We start from the raw sequence: 17,467 nt of genomic DNA, 5'->3' as shown, positions 1-17,467 counted from the left end.
ACTAATTGGAAGGTAAGAAGTAGGATCTCGAGGAGCCAAGTTGCCAGCATTGATGTTGATTATGATTCTGCTTCTGCTGATCATGCTTCATTATGATTGCTTTTGTCTTAGATGATAGGTCTTTGTATTCCTAGGAGGAATAAAATCTCTGTTGATCTCTATGATATACTTTTGGACTTTGATTTTGATGGATTTAGAACATGTTGATGTCTATTTTGAATGACATGTTCAATGACTTTTGCGTAATGTTGAATGACTTTGCTATTAATGATATTATTATTATCATTATTATTATTTTGAGCCAATCAATGTACCAAATGTACCAGATTATTGGAATGTGATCAGTGACCAAATTTGGTTACTAAATTGTTTACCAAATATTGTGACGAGCAGCCATAAACTTAGTGACAGGATTTTAGTTACTAAAAATTGATTTTGCTCAGTGAGTTGACAAATTAGTGACGGTAATCTTGTCACTAGATCCGTGATGGGATTAATGACAAATTTAGTGACAAAATTTGTGATCACTCTGTGACGACTAAATCTGTCACTGAAGGTTTGATAGATCAGTGACCAAACTTGTGACCGAATTCTGTGACAAAATCAGTGACCAAGTTACCTCGTCACTAACTCAGTGACTGGTTAGTGACGAAAAATTTGTAATTTCTTAAATATTTAATTTTTGGATTTGTAACGGCTTAGTGATGGCGGTTCTGTCATGGAGTTTAGTGATAGGAATCGCCGTTGTCACTAAAAATATTTAGTGATGCATGTTTTTGTAACCAATTCAGTGACGGAAGCTCCGATCACAAATTCCGTATTAGTAACCGGAAACATGGTATAGTGACGGGATTGCCATCACTATATGCGTGTTTTCTGGTAGTGTACCTATATTGATAATTTATTGTATGTTGATGGTCTTAAGTATAGTTTAATTAGCATCAGTCAACTATGTGATAGAGAATTCTATGTTTCATTTAAATCATCATTATGCATAGTAACCAATCCAATTGACAATAGTATAGTATTCAAAGAACTTAGATGTGGCAATGTATACATGGTAGATTTAGATGATTTTACTAAAAATAGCCACTATTTAGTAGCTAATAAATCTAAGATCAATGAGGAAAGTTAGTTGCGGCACCGTAGATTAGGTCATACTAGCATGGACACACTATCTAAACTAATCAAAAAGGAATTAGTAGTTGGTTTACCAAAACTCAAATTTGAAAAAGATAAAATTTGCAATGCGTGCCAATTTGGTAAACAATTAAGAAATTCATTCAAATTTAAAAATGCAATCTCAACTACTAGGCCACTAGAACTACTCCACATGGATCTCTTTGGGCCAACTAGAACTACTAGTCTTAGTGGAAAGATATATAGTCTTGTGATAATAGATGACTATTCTAGGTTCACATGGATTCTATTTTTAGCACATAAAGATGAAGCTTTCAACTTATTTAAGAAATTTTATAAGAAAGTCATAAACGAAAAAAATACCACTATTATAGCTATAAGAAGTTATCGTGGCACAGAATTTGAAAATCAATGTTTTGAAAATTTCTGTAGGGAAAGAGAAATAGAACACAATTTTTTTACACCGAGAACTCCATAGCAAAATGGTGTGGTAGAAGGAAAAAAATAGAACTTTGGAAGAAATTACAAGAACCATGTTATGTGAAAGTAATCTTCCAAAGTACTTTTGGGCTGAAGCAATTAACACTTCATGTCATATTTTAAACAGGATTTTGCTAAGACCTATTTTAAAGAAAACTCTTTATGAGCTTTGGAAAGAAAGAAAACCAAAATTAAATTATTTTCATGTGTTTGGTTGTAGATGCTTTATTCATAATAATGGAAAAGACAACCTAGAAAAATTTGATGCCAAATCAGATGAAAGTATCTTTCTAGGATACTCTTGGTCTAGTAGGGCATATAGAATCTTCAACAAAAGAAGTCGTGTGGTTGAAGAATTTATACATGTTGTCTTTGATGAAACTAATGATACTTTCTCTAGTAAGAAAGTAGTTGCTGATGATGATGCAGATTTTCTTGAAGACAAAATTGAAAAGGTAAGCATTCATGAGGAGGAACCAAGGCAAACTGAAGAAACTCCCATAATCCAAGTGGAAACAGCTGAGCACGATCTTACTAAAGCTTGGAGGTATGCTTATGGTCATCCTAAAGAATTAATCTTGGGTGATGCATCTCAACCGATAACAACTAGAGCATCTCTTTTGTTTCTCAGTTTGAACTTAAAAATATTGAAGAAGCTAAAAAAGACATTAATTGGATTAATGCAATGCAAGAAGAGCTAAATTAGTTTAAGAGAAATAATGTTGGGAATCTAATTGAAATACCACTGAATTTTCTGTTATTGAAACTAAATGAGTTTTCAAAAACAAACTTGATGAAAATGGATTAGTAATAAGAAGCAAGGTAAGATTAGTAGCAAAAGGTTATAATCAAGAAGAAGAAATAGATTTTGATGAAACCTTTGCTCCGATTGCTAGACTTGAATCCATAAGACTTTTACTTGCATTTGCATGTCATATGGATTTTAAATTATTTCAAATCGATGTTAAAAGTATATTTTTGAATGGATATATAACTGAAGAAGTTTATGTAGAACAACCATCTGGTTTTGAAAATCATAATTATCCAAATCATTTTTATAAACTTAACAAAACCTTATATGGTTTAAAGCAAGCCCCTAGGGTCTGGTATGAAAGGTTAAGCAAGTCTCTTTTGGATAATAATTTCACTAGAGGACATGTAGACACTACCTTATTTCTAAAAAAGAAAAATAAAGACATATTAATAGTTCAGATTTATATTGGTGACATTATTTTCGGTGCTACTAACAATTATTTTTGCAAAGAATTTGCTGAGCTCATGCAGGAAGAATTTGAAATGAGCATTATGGGTGAGCTAAACTACTTCCTTGGGCTTCAAATCAAACAATTAAAAGAAAAAATCTTCATCAATCAAGCGAAGTACATCAAGAAGATGCTAAATAAGTTTCAGATGAAGACAAGCAAGCAATTGGCACACCTATGAGTTCTTCATGCAAATTAGATAAAGATGAATCAGGTAAGAGCATAGATCAAAAAGTTGTATAGAGGCATGATTGGATTATTTTTATATCTTATAGCTAGTAGATCTGATATCATATTTAGTATTTGCATATGTGCTAGATTTCAATCAAATACAAAAAAGTCACACTTGCTTGCTGTTAAGAGAATCTTTAAGTACTTAATTGGAACAATGAATGAAGGATTATAGTACTCAAAAGACTTAAATTTAGACTTAATAGGATGCACTGATGCTGATTTTGTTAGTTATAAATTAGATAGAAAAAAGCACCAGTGGTATATATCAATTCTTAGAAGAAAACTTAATTTCATGGTTTAGTAAGAAACAAAATTCGGTTATATTGTCTGCGGCGGAAGCCGAATATATTGTAGTAAGAAGTTGTTGTGCTCAAATTTTGTGGATTAAACAGTAACTTGAAGACTATGGAATTAATCAAAACAAAGTTTCCATAAATTATGATATTACTAGTGCCATAAATTTAACTAAAAATTCAACTCAACACTTAAGAACTAAACATATTGAGATAAGACACCATTTTATAAGAGATCATATTTTGAATGGTAATGTATTGCTTGAGTTTGTATGTACTGAAGATTAATTAGCTGATATCCTCACAAAACTCTTGAGTGAAGAAAGATTTTGTACTCTTAGAAGAAGATTAGGAGTGATTGACCGATTTCAATGATTTATCCTTTACTCCTATTGACTTTAATCTTTCGATGATATATTTCAATCCAATATGAGTCTATCATTGTCATATAAGCTTATAGAAATTATTCAAATTTAATCTAGAAATATTTGAATCCAAGACTCTAGAATATATTTAGACTAGTCAGGGTTCGAGCCGGCTCGAGGTAGGACTACGAGTCGACTCCTGCTTGACTCGACTCGAGTTTTTGCGCGAGTCGTCTCGGGGACGGGAGACGATTTTTTTTAGGAAAGAGCTGGTATTAGTAATGGAAAAGAGGAGTCCCCATTAAAGCTTAAGCTGACACGGTGATGGGACATTCACTTTAAATACAAAGCCGACTGTTCATCTACTCCTTCAAGCCCTTTCCATTCGTGCCCTAGCTCTCCTCGTTCCTCCTAGATCTCTCAAAAAACACTCCAAGGTCTTTCGAATTTTTACCAAATCTTCGGATAAATGGGACCTAGGAAGAAACTCGCATTCCGAAGGAAGAGTCGTACAAAAGAGGCTCCGAGGAAAGAAGGTCCGCACGTCGAAAAACCAACTCGACAGAGCCTGTAATCCCGATCTTCCCTTTGCTCTCGGCCGAGAGAGTCATAACAACAAGTAGGAGAATCGATTTTGAGTTTCTTGAAAGAGAGGGATTTACAATAGGAGAAAGATTGAAAGCCTTAGCTTGTGATTACATTTGCTCGTTGGATTTACCTATCTACCCTGACCTAGTTAGAGAATTTTATAGTTCCTTGAAGACAGATACCAAGACAGAAACTTTAATTTGCTCTGTTATAGGGACTAAAATGATTGTGACCGAACAACTGTTTGCTCGAATTCTGAAGATGCCGAATGAAGGACTTATCGCTTCAATGCATTCTGATAAATGTGCAGCACTTGGAGCAATTTTGGGTAAGGATGAAATAGGTCCCTTGGGAGCCATTATAGTAATGCACTCTATGTTAGTAGGTTTTCAGCTAAACTTGCCTAGAACGATGATGATTTATATGAGTGAGGCAGCCACAAAGACCAAACTAAGTCTACCCTATGGAATGACTCTCACTTTATTATTTAGAGTGTTTGAAATTGTTATCACTAAGAAGGAGCCACAAAAATCACTTCATCCCACTAATGTTTATAATGAAAAATCCTTGCATAGAATGGGGTTTAGGAAGGTGAATAGAAAATGGCAACGAAAAAGATTTAGACAACATTCACTAGAAGAAGGAGAGCCTAGCCGAGCACGAGCAGAGACTGCACCCAGCTCACCTTCATCGTCTGACATTCCCTATACTTCACCTTCAGAATCAACAGGATAGCCGGCTGCATCCTCTGTAAGATTGGACAATGATCAAATGAGGAGGATGATCAGGATGATTACAGATGAAATGGATACCAGACTGATAGAGAGAATAGAATAGGGTATTCAAAGGGTTGAGGCCATTATGGCCAACTTTACTTGCCTTCAGGAGGAACGACTCCAGCGCCTTGTGACCAATGTGGAAGGATTGCCACCAGCCTGGAGCGACAGACTGCAAGACCATCTTCCATGCCTCCTCAACCCACTCAGCGCACATGGATTGCATCCCGTACTAGATATCGTAGGACTTGTTCCAGAGGTCGTCCTTCTAGGGCTAGTAGTCCAGAAAATATTACCTCAGATGAAGAATATGACTACTTGTATGCCTACTGTTTTGATTGCTATCTCATGTATGGATCCTTTAGGACTTTAACTATCTTGTGATGAATATTTTGTATTTATGCTCAGTGTAATTTTCTTTTTAGTACAACTCTTTTGTAATACTTCTGCAATGCAATGAAATTCTCTTTTAAGCAATTCAATTTGTGTATCTTTGACTTGAATGAAAACTACTTCCCTATCAATATACTTTTTTTTTGCTGAGGACAAAAAGGGGGAGAAGAATTAAATATAAGAATGAATGCATAGATTGAGGGGGAGAAGTATTATGCAATCTCTGAGCCAGAATTAAAAGAGAAAAATTAAGTATTGGGATCATGCATTTGTTAAATTAAAGATTAAAATTATCATGTTCTGATATATTCGTTAATTATAACTTTAACGCATTGATTGAATCTAGCTCTAATACATTGAATGAATAAAGAATTAAAGCATAAATTCAGACTGAAAAGCCCATGATAGTAAAGAATAAAAAGACAAGACTACAAGTATGTGACTAAAAGCAACTTATTAAGTAAAGTATAAGCAAAACAATTGATTGCTTATTATGAATACTTATAATTCCAAGTGAAAGGGGGAAACTTAATGTTGTCGGCTTTCTTGTAGACCTGAGAATGACTTAAAAAGGATGTCGTTGTCAAGATCTTAACCAACAAACAAATATTTTTATATTTACTCTTACCATCCTCTATTCGATGAATAGTGGTTGCAGGAGGTTGATCCACAGAAAGGCGATTGGAGTACACAAATAGAAAATAGAAACTCCATTAAGGTTTATTTTTTTAAAAAAAATTCATTGAGGATATTCGATTAATCTCTAACCAAGCAGAGCTATTTTTCTAAAAAAAATAAACAAAGGGAAGAAAGAAAACTTTTGCAATTAAAACAAGAGTTCCAGCATGCGTAAAAAAATTTGCAGAATATTAAATTAAAACTTAGACGCGGATTGCATAAAAGAAAAATTAATAGATTGCATAAATTAAACTGGACCTAGAACATGGATTGCATGAAAGAAAATTGATGGATTTCATAAAAAGAAAATTGATTACAAAAGTAGAAATGAAGATTGGTAGCCTGATGCTGCCTTTCTTCTGCAAATAAAATAAAATAAAATAAAGGGAAAAAAAATCAAACACGGAACTTCTCCCTCTTGGTGGAACCCATGCCCTTTTTCTTTCTTTCAAAAATAGAGCATGGCTCTGTTCTTTTTTTCGATGTGAGCTCTCTCCTTTGGCCCAACCGAGAACGCCCCCCCTGCCCAGCTGAGCGTCTCCCCTTTTTATAGATTGCCCAAGACCTTAAAGCCAGCGATGGATCCCAGGAGAGGAGGGCACGGACTGCGGTCATTGATCGCATTGGAGCGGTCATGGAGGCTGGATTCTGGGCCGTGAATTATGGACGGCTGAAACGGCGGGATGACGAGGGACGGCTGCGTGATGCAGGGAGTTTTGCTTGCAGAGGAGACATGGTGCTTCATGGAAGGCTGGGAGAGTGGAGGATGAGGTCGTCCGGGATGCTGGCGCTGATCCGAAAAGAAGGATGCCGTGGGATCGGCTGGACGGATCGTGGAGGCTTCATCGACTTCCTTCTTTGGACCACGCTGGGATCATAGCTTTGGAACGAACGCAGGATCGCTGGGAGGAGGTGATCGTCCAAGTTGCTGGGATCACGGGAAATATTGGCTACGGCTGGAACGGCTCGTTGAACGCAGACGGAAGAAGAGGCGGAAGAAGCTAGGAGGAGGAATCTTGGGATGCATCACAGGTTGCTGGGTGCTTCCTTCACGGATGGCTGGCTGATCCGGGATGCGGAGGAATGCGAGGATCGCTGGGATGCACCGCGGGAGGCTGGATTGCGTGCGGAAGAAGAGGAGTTCTGGAATGGACGCGGGATCCATGGGATGTTGTGACTTGATGCTTGGGCTCATGCGTACCCATTTTCGTAGAAAATCACGATTGCACTTAGCACGTGCAACAAGCCTTTAAACCTCTAGGTTACCCTAGTGGACGAGTGTTGTCTCGTGAGGGTTCGCAGTGAAGTAACCCACAAACTTCATCAGTCAGGAATTTCCAATGTTTAACTCAAAATTTGAACAAGTATTACTATATGAACCTAGAATTGCAAGGACAATAGAGACTTATTGTTATCATATTTAAGCAGACTCTAATTCAAATTCTATTACACCCCATCTATCTGCTAACAAGTCAAGAATGTAGTGAGGTGCAAGATAGTATCATATAAATAAGTGGCTTTCACTTACTTCCAACATGATCACTCTAATTTTCAAGACTTTCTAGAGTTAAATGGTAATGAACACCTGAGATTTAACTTTTAATCAGACTGAATGCTAAGAAGAATGACTTGTGCAATATCTAGCCTTATTAAGCTTTCTAGTTGACCTGTGTAGCGAGTGTTAGGCCAATGACTCCCAATCCAGATGGCTTAGGGCACTAGGTGTAAAGACACCCTAACAGGCTTAATAACTCAAGTCAACTAGGCTCCAAGGTCGAATTAGTCACTCAGAGTTTAATGTCAGTCATCCTCACCTTTTTACGCGAACACTCGCTGCTTGCCAGGTAAGAGGCCCGGTTACTCAGTGAGAAGACTCATTATTATTATTATTTTATTATTATTATTATTATTATTATTTATTTTTTTCATAAGGTGTTCATCAAACATATAACTTTAAATTATCCAGAAGATTAAAAGTATTCATATTAGTTGCAAGTTTACATACCCCACTATTTATGTGCTTACGTGTAGGTGCTAAATCATCTTCTATCATGTTAGCAGGAGATAGGTGGGATGAAAACTCAAGCTAGAACTGCTATTATATTTCTTAACTCAAAGCTATTATCAAAGTAATTCCTAGTTTTTACAGCCAAAAAAATTAGAATTTGAGTTAAAAATTTGAAATCCCATTTTTTTTAAGGTACAAAAATCTTTTTAAGCAGAAAAATCAAAAATATTCTCACCCTCAATACCTAAATTCAGCATTGTCCTCAATATTGAGAAAGCTAAAACAATAATAGGATAGAGGAGACATTACCTGATATTGGACCTTGATATCGCGGAATAACTTGAAGATTGAGAAAAATACCCCCAAACCTGCATGTTAGTAATTTTACATGTTGGGTTGCCTCCCAAGAGCGCTAAGTTTTATGTCTTCAGCCAAACAATTCTTGAGGATGATAGTGTTATTTTGATGATTAACACAATCATTAAGAAAATATCTAATTAGTACTACAAGTTAACGTGATAAATCACTACTGAGTTCGACACTCTCGATATATTAGAAGAATGAGATCAAGATGTCTTTCAATAATTAATAATGAGATAAAATTTGTAATAGAAAAGGGATAGATAATTCTAAATTCTAATTCAGCAAAATTTCAAGTGAAATGTACTCTTAAGGGCAAAACAGTAATTTTAACTGTTAAGAGTATATAGCACTACCATGGCATATATTCAAAATTACTTGAAATATATTTCATTGATTGTATGGATGAGTCTAACCTTAAGATGCAGCAAAGTGTAAAATGAGTCGACCCCAGCATAGGTGGAGTCGACCCTGGCACATCATGGAACCATCAGGCACACCTCTGCAAAAATGGCATGGATGAACAGTAGTGGAGTCGACCCCAAGTATGCTTGAGTCGATCCTAGGAATGCTTGAGTCGACCCTAATGGAGTCGACCCCAACTAAACATGAGTCGATCCCAAGGCTCTGTCATTCAAAACTATCTCTGGAATCCTTGAGAGGGTCGACCCTAATGGAACTTGAGTCGACCCCAGTGAAAGAAGTTGAGAATATGTTTCTGTGGTTCCTGAGAAGGCCGACCCCACTGTAGTAGGAGTCGACCCCAGTGAAGATTGGGTCGACCCCAGTGAAGATTCGGTCAACCCCAGTGAAAGTTGAGTCGACCCCAAGTATGATGAACAGTGGTTTGAGTCGACCCTAGAAAAGTTTAGGTCGACCCCAGCACGGACAGAAGCATAACGGCTAGTTCTGTAGAAGTACTTTTTCACCTCCCAATAGCTAGTAATGACTAGTTTTTGAAATCTAACCAATGGAGGGTGACCAATAGATGAGGGAAAGTATTTAAAGTGATACTATTCATCAGAGGAATTATCCTTTTGCAAAATATTAAAGCTTACTCAAGAACGACAAAGCCCTAATTTTCTTGATCGAGGTGCTTCATTCAAGAGTCAAAACAAAGTGGTTGAGCAGATCAAAAAGAGGCATTAAGAGCTCCACCAACGCTTGAAGAGTGAAGCATTCCTTGACAAAGAAGAGAAGAGCCTTATCAAAGCGATAACTATATTCTAACTCTTCTTTGTAGCTTATAATTGTTATATCTGCTCATCTAGGAGTTTCAATCTTCTTCTTCTTAACAACCTTGTAAGGTTTGTTGGTGAGCCCGTAAAACCAATGGTGTAGGTTTGTTGGTGAACCCGTAAAACCAACGGTGAAGGTTTGTTGGTAAGCCCCTAAAACCAACATAGATTTTTGGTAATCCCGGGAAAATCAAAGTGTAAAGATTTTTGGATTGTGAGCCTGAAAAACAATTCAACTGTAATCCGCGGGATTATAGTGATTCCCAAGGGATCGCTTGGGGAGTGGACGTAGGTGCATAGGAGAGCACCGAACCACTATACTTCCTTTTGTTTGTATTGTGCATTGTTCTAACTTCACTACTTGCACTTAATCTATATTAATTAAATCACTCACTCATCAATTAACATAGTTAAGGAATCGAAAATCAAGAAAAAAAAAACCAATTCACCCCTCCTCTTGTCTTGTCACCTTGGGCAACAAGTGGTATCAGAGCACAGGTGCTCTCATAATATTTGTTGATCTTACGATCAAGAGTCAAAGATCATGACAACTCAAGTAGGATGTTTTATGAGTGAGGGACAATCCACAAATAGACCATCCTTGTTTAATGGCACTAATTGCACTTATTAAAAATCTAGGATGAGGATATTCATTCAAGCACTAGACTATGACTTGTGGAATATCATAACTAGAGGCCCACACACACCCACAATTAGTATAGAGGGCACAATCATTCCTAAACCTAAAATGGATTGAAATGAGAGTGATAGAAGAATAGCACAATTAAATGCTAAAGCAATTAATGTGCTTTACTGCTCACTAGATATAAGTGAATTTAATAGAATATCCACATACATCTCCGCAACAGATATTTAGGATAGACTAGAGATCACACATGAACGAACTAATCAAATTAAAGAGTAAAAAATAAATATATTAGTACATAAGTATGAATTATTTAAAATGGAGTCTACTGAGTCCATAACTGAAATGTTCACTAGGTTCACAAAAATCATAAATGGACTAAAGAGTTTAGATAAGTCTTATACTAACTTTGAACTAGTGCGAAAGATTCTCAGGTTTTTACCAAGAGTATGGGAGGCTAAGGTAACTGCAATTCAAGAAGCAAAGTACCTCAATACACTACAATTGGAAGAACTTCTAGGATCACTCATGACCCATGAGTTGACCATGAAGCAAAATTCAGAAGATGAGGTCAAAAAAAGGAAGACTATTGCCTTGAAGTCCACAACTCCAAAACAGAAAATTGAATCAGAAGAACTGATGATGAGGAGGAATATGATGAAGAAGGAATGGCTATGCTTGCAAGAAAATTCAGAAAATTCATGAAAGGTAAAAAAAAAAATTCCATAAAAGAAAATCTTTCGTTAGGGGTAGCTCAAGCCGGAAAAAGGGAAAAGAAAAGGAAAAGAAAAAAGAAACGCCAATATGCTATGAGTGCAGCAAGCCCGGGCACTTCAAGATAAATTGTCCAGAATTGAAATGGATGGCAAGAAAACTTAAAAAGAGGAACCTCATGGCTGAATGGAGTGAAAGTGAGGAGTCAAGTTCGGAAGAGGAAGATCAACAAGAGATGGCCCAAATCTGCTACATGGCCAATGACGATGACGTAGATTCTGAACTTGAATGTGATTTTTCAGTAGAAGAGTTACATGATACATTTTGAGAACTGATGGAAGAACACAAGAAGCTAGTCAATAAAAATAAAGTTCTAAAAGATGAAAATCAATCTCTTATCAAAGATAAGCTGAAACTATCTAATGACTATGAAACATTGAGTAGAAGGTTCTCAAATGAAACCAAAAATCTAATTGCTGAAAATGTCAAGCTAAAAGAAGATGCAGAAAAATACAAATCCTTAGTAGACAAGTTTACACTTAGTTCAACTAAATTAAATATGATTCTTGATAGTCAAAAAGCTGTATATGATAAGGCTGGTTTGGGATATAAAACAAATAGGAAGCAAAAATACTTAAAGAACATATTTGTGAAAGCCAAAACTGAAAATATAACTTGTCATTGCTGTAATAAAGTAGGACACAAAGCATATGAATGCAATTTTAGAAAGCCTAGCTATAACAAATTGAGTGATAAGAGTAAGTTAAAGTTCAAGAAAATTTGGGTTCCAAAAGAAATATCAAGTACTAACCTTAAAGGACCCAACATGGTTTGGGTACCTAAAGCACATTTTTGACTTTGATTGTAGGAGTGTCTTACAACTAATAAGAGGGATAAACGATGGTATCTAGATAGCAGCTGTTCAAAACACATGACAGGTGACATAAAATAATTTGTCACCTTGGAATCTAAGGAGGGTGGAGTGGTAACCTATGGAGACAATAGAAAAGGACTTATCATTGGAAAGGATAAAATCTATATTACTCCATCCACATTTATAGAAAATATTTTATTAGTTAATGGTTTGAAATATAACTTGCTTAGTATAAGTCAATTTTGTGATAAAGGTCTTAAAGTCACATTTGAAGCTTTAGTATGCATAATTACAAATCCAAAAGATAATAGCATTGTACTTATGGGATATAGGCATGGAAATATTTATATGGTAGATCTTCATGATTTAGGCAAGAAAAATGGATTATGCTTAATTACTAATGAAGAAAGGAAAAGTAAAACAAGTTGGCTTTGGCATCGTAGACTAGGACATGCTAGTATGGACTTAATATCAAAACTAGTCAAGAAGGATCTGATAAAAGATGTGCCAAAATTAATCTTTGAAAAAGATAAAATCTGTGGACCATGCTCATTGTGAAAGTAAACAAAATCATCCTTCAAATCAAAGAATATAGTATCAACCACTAGGCCCTTTGAACTCATACACATGGATCTATTTGGGCATACTAGAACTGTAAGTCTAGGAGGAAAAAAGTATGGACTAGTTATAGTAGATGATTTCTCAAGATATACATGGGTTTCATTTCTTGCACATAAGAATGAAGCATTTTCAGCATTCTTGAAATATTATAAAAATATCATAACTGAAAAGAAGCTCACCTTAATTGCAATTAGAAGTGATCATGGAACTGAATTTCAAAATCAACACTTTGAAGAATTTTGTAATGAAAATGGGGTTGTTGAAAGAAAAAATAGGACCTTGGCAGAGATGGCATGCACGATGTTGTGTGAGTCAAATCTTTCAAAGTACTTTTGAGCTGAAGCTGTAAGTACTGCTAAATACGACCTATAATCAAGAAAACTCCTTATGAACTTTAGAAGAATAGGAAGCCAACTGCTAAATATCTTAGAGTATTCGGATGTAGATGTTTCATTTTAAACAATGGCAAAGAGGATATAAGTAAATTTGATGCCAAGTTAGATGAAGATATCTTCTTAGGATACTCTACATCTAGCAGAGCATACAGAATATTCAACAAAAGAACTCTTGTAGTTGAAGAGTCAATTAATATCATTTTTGATGAGTCTGATAGTGAGTCTCCTAGGAGAGAAAATATTCTTGATGATGATGCAGGAATTATTGATATTGAAAAATTGAATCTTAATGACGTGCCAAATCAAGAAAAGGAAGATGATCGCGTGCCACCACAATCTCAAGACTTGCCAAAGGAATAGAGGTACGCACATGGACACCCTAAAGACTTAATTATTGGTGATCTATTTTAAGAGGTAAGAACTTGATCCTCTTTTAGAAATTTAAATGACTATCTTGCTTTTGTTTTCACAAATAGAACCTAAGACTTATGAAGAAGCTGAAAATGACATAAATTGGATTAATGCTATACAAGAAGAATTAAATCAATTTAAAAGAAGCAATGTTTGGACATTAACTGAGAGACCAAAGCATAATTCTATAATTGGTACAAAATGGGTTTTTAGAAATAAATTAGATGAAAATGAGGTTGTTTTAAAAAATAAAGCTAGACGTGTAGCTAAAGGATACAATCAAGAAGAAGGGATAGATTTTGAAGAAACATTTGCTCCCGTGGCTAGATTAGAAGCTATTAGATTACTTCTAGCATTTGCATGCTTCATGGACTTCAAATTATATCAAATGGATGTAAAAAATACCTTCTTAAATGGTTATATAGAGAAAGAAGTATATGTAGAGCAACCTTCTGGTTTTGAGAATTATGAATTGCCAAATTATGTGTTTAGATTACATAAGGCATTATATGGATTGAAACAAGCACCTAGGGCTTGGTATGATTGATTAAGCAAATTTCTGCTGAATAATGATTTCAGTAGAGAAAATGTAGATAAAATATTTTTTCTCAACAGAAAAGATAAAAATTTGCTAGTAGTACAAATATATGTAGATGACATAATCTTTGGTGCCACTAATGATAATCTTTGCAAAGAGTTTGCTAATTTAATGCAAGAAGAATTCGAGATGAGTATGATGGGAGAACTGAATTTCTTTCTCGGATTACAAATCAAGCAAACTAAGGAAGGTATCTTTATTCATCAAACTAAGTACACAAAGGAAATACTAAAGAAGTTTGGGAATGAAAATCACAAGGGGATAGGCACTCCTATGAACCCCACTAGTAAACTAGACAAAGATGAAAAAGAAAAAAGTATAGATATGAAGCTCTATAGAGGATTAATTGGATCTTTGCTTTACCTATCTGCTAGTAGACCAGACATAGTATTTAATGCGGGAATATGTGCTAGATACTAATCAAATCCTAAGGAATCACATTTAAGTGCTGTCAAAAGAATCCTTAGATATTTGAGAGGAACCACAAACATAGGATTATGGTACTCTAGAGACTCCTGTATTGATTTGCTTGCATATTCTGATGCAGATTTTGCTGGATGCAAATTAGATAGGAAGAGTACTAGTGGAACATATCAATTTTTAGAAAATAACTTAGTATCATGGTTTAGCAAAAAGTAGAATTCAGTAGCATTGTCAACGGCTGAGACCGAATATATAGCTGTCGGGAGTTGCTGTGCACAAGTACTATGGCTCAAGCAACAACTAGAGGACTACGGTGTTAAACTAGATAACATTCCTATAAAGTGTGATAACACTAGTGCCATTAACCTTACCAAAAATCCGGTTCAGTACTTCAAAGCCAAATATATTGAAATAAGGTATCATTTCATTAGAGATCATGTACAAAATGAAAATGTATGTATTAAACATGTATGTACCGAGAAACAATTAGCCGACATATTAACAAAACCTTTGAGTGAAGATAGATTCTGTATGCTTTGGAGGGAATTAGGTATATGTGATCCCTTTGACTAAAAACAAATGAAGGGAACAAGTTCGCATGTGATACTCTCCTCCCATATTGAAAAACCCATGAAACATTAGTCAAATTAGTCATTTATAGACTCCTAACTCATATGTCAATGTCCCACAAAGATTTGATAAGGATTGGAAGAAAGAAAGAATTAAAAAAAAAAATTTTAAAGAGTCGGAACAGGGGCCGACCCGAGCCAGAATGAGGTCGACCCCACGTTGAGTCGACCCAAGAAAAATCTGGGGTTGACCCAACGACGGGACCCCACTTTTAAAAGGGGACCCGTGAGCTATTCTAGGGCACTGTTTCATCTTATCCTCTTCCTAAAACCCTATTTCTCACTTTTCAATCTCTTCCAATCATCTCCAAACAGTAGAAGATTACTTCCCCAAGCCGTTGGATCAAGACCTAAGGAAGCATTTGATGAAAATGGGACCCAAGCGAGCCGTTGCTAAGAGATCCGGGAGAGTCTCACACCCAACCATTGTAGATAGACATGCTAGAGATTCTTCTACAGTGCCCCCACAAGGTGAGACACGTGTAAAGCCTCCTCCACCTCCTTCCCCTTCAGTTCAACTTGCTAAATATGCGGGAAGACCGGTAACCACAGGAAGAAGGATTCACTCCAAATTTTTGGATCAAGAAGGGTTCTGTTTGGAGGATTGGATCCGAAGGCAAGGATGGGAGTATCTTTGCTTTCTAGACTTGGTGACCTACCCGGGCTTGGTTCGTGAGTTCTATGCCTTCCTAAAAGTTGGAATGGGAGGGCTTGTGTCTGAGGTCCGAGGAGTGAGGGTTAGGGTCTCGGAAGAAAGTTTAAGTGAGTTGCTTCATCTCTCCTGCGAAGGTGCAACTTCAGAAAGACCAGAAAGCAAGTTGAGAGCTCTACAGTTGATCTTTGAGAGAGATGATTTTGACTACTCTGAAAATATGATAGCTAGCTCTCTATCAGCTGAGATGAGGTTGCTGCACAACTTCATAGGTCAAATTTTATTTCCGAAAAGTGAAAGATTTGATCACATATCTGAGCGAGATTTGGTCATTATGGAGCACGTCATTCAGGGCATTCCCCTGAACCTCCCAGCTATGATGATCAGGCAGATGAGAGAGGCTATATGCAAATCGAGAGTTTTCCTGCCCTATGGTATGATACTCACCCTGATCTTCCGACAGCATGACATATCTGTGGAGGGAGAAATCTCCAGGCATCTATTATTCACTGACACTTATACTGCACGGTTCCTAGTTCGCATGGGTTATGAGAAAGTGAACGGGCAGTGGGTGTGTGGAGGAGCAGGGATACATGCACGGGAGGTTGATGCACCAGAGGTTGGAGACCCCATCCCTGAGGCTGAGGTACCTGAGGATCATCCTACGGCACCTTCAGAGGCTGGACCGTCATCATCCGTACCTACGGGGTGCACAGAGGAGTTTTGGAGTAGGATGACTGAGCTTGTATCAGCTCAGATGAGGACTCTCTCTGATGGGTTGACGAGCAGGATGGACATTATGACTGCTAAGATTAGAGACCTCAGAGAGCAGGTAGGAGCATTACAGAGAGAGAGAGGCTCATGGTCCATCTGTGCCCCGAACAGCTGAGTCGGAGGTTTCGGCACAGAGTCATCCAGCTCACCGAGGTCCATGCCAGACTCAGTCCCATCAGGCTCGACCTCCCCTCGCCACTTATGCTAGAAGGATGAGGACTAGATCACAGCCCTTAGATTCCCCCTAGGCCCGATGTTAGCACTTTAGTAGTCTATCATGACTAGTGCCTAGGATTTATCTAGTTCTTATATGCATTTTGCTTTGTTGATGTACTTTGCACTTTGATTCAAGAATATTGTACTTTTGACTTTAATGTATTACAATGTCCATTTTGATCAATAAAATTTGCATTTTTATCTTTTACTGCTTCTACTCATCTATTTCTATACACTTGTTTGATGATAACAAAAAGGGGAAGAAGTAAGAAAAGAAAGAAGTTGCAATATAAAGGGATAAATAAGTTTAAATTATAGTAAGGGATAATATTCACTTAAGGGGGAGCAATATGTAATAATGAAATTTTTTTTAAAAAAAACAAGAAAGTTTAAATTTTTAATCAAAATTTCTAAATTTGGCACATACCTCTCATGCCTCGATACATAACCTGAAACTCTTGTTTTATCTCAAATTTTTGAAGTTTCATCCTTAACCAAATACAAAATAAAGGGGGAGAAAATTAAAAGTTCTAATTGACAATATTTGGATGAAAGAGGGGGAGTCTTCACTTTCAAATTTGAAAAGCTGAAATTCAGTAACCTGAGCTCTTCTAAAACAAATCTTCTAATTTAAAGATAAGTATCAATCTGCTCATACTCAATATTTTGTAATCATCAAAAAGGGGGAGATTGAGGATG

The sequence above is a fragment of the Phoenix dactylifera genome, chromosome 14 (genome assembly GCF_009389715.1).
Source record: "Phoenix dactylifera cultivar Barhee BC4 chromosome 14, palm_55x_up_171113_PBpolish2nd_filt_p, whole genome shotgun sequence".
Lineage (NCBI taxonomy): Eukaryota > Viridiplantae > Streptophyta > Magnoliopsida > Arecales > Arecaceae > Phoenix > Phoenix dactylifera.
This window is presented reverse-complemented; position numbering follows the sequence as displayed.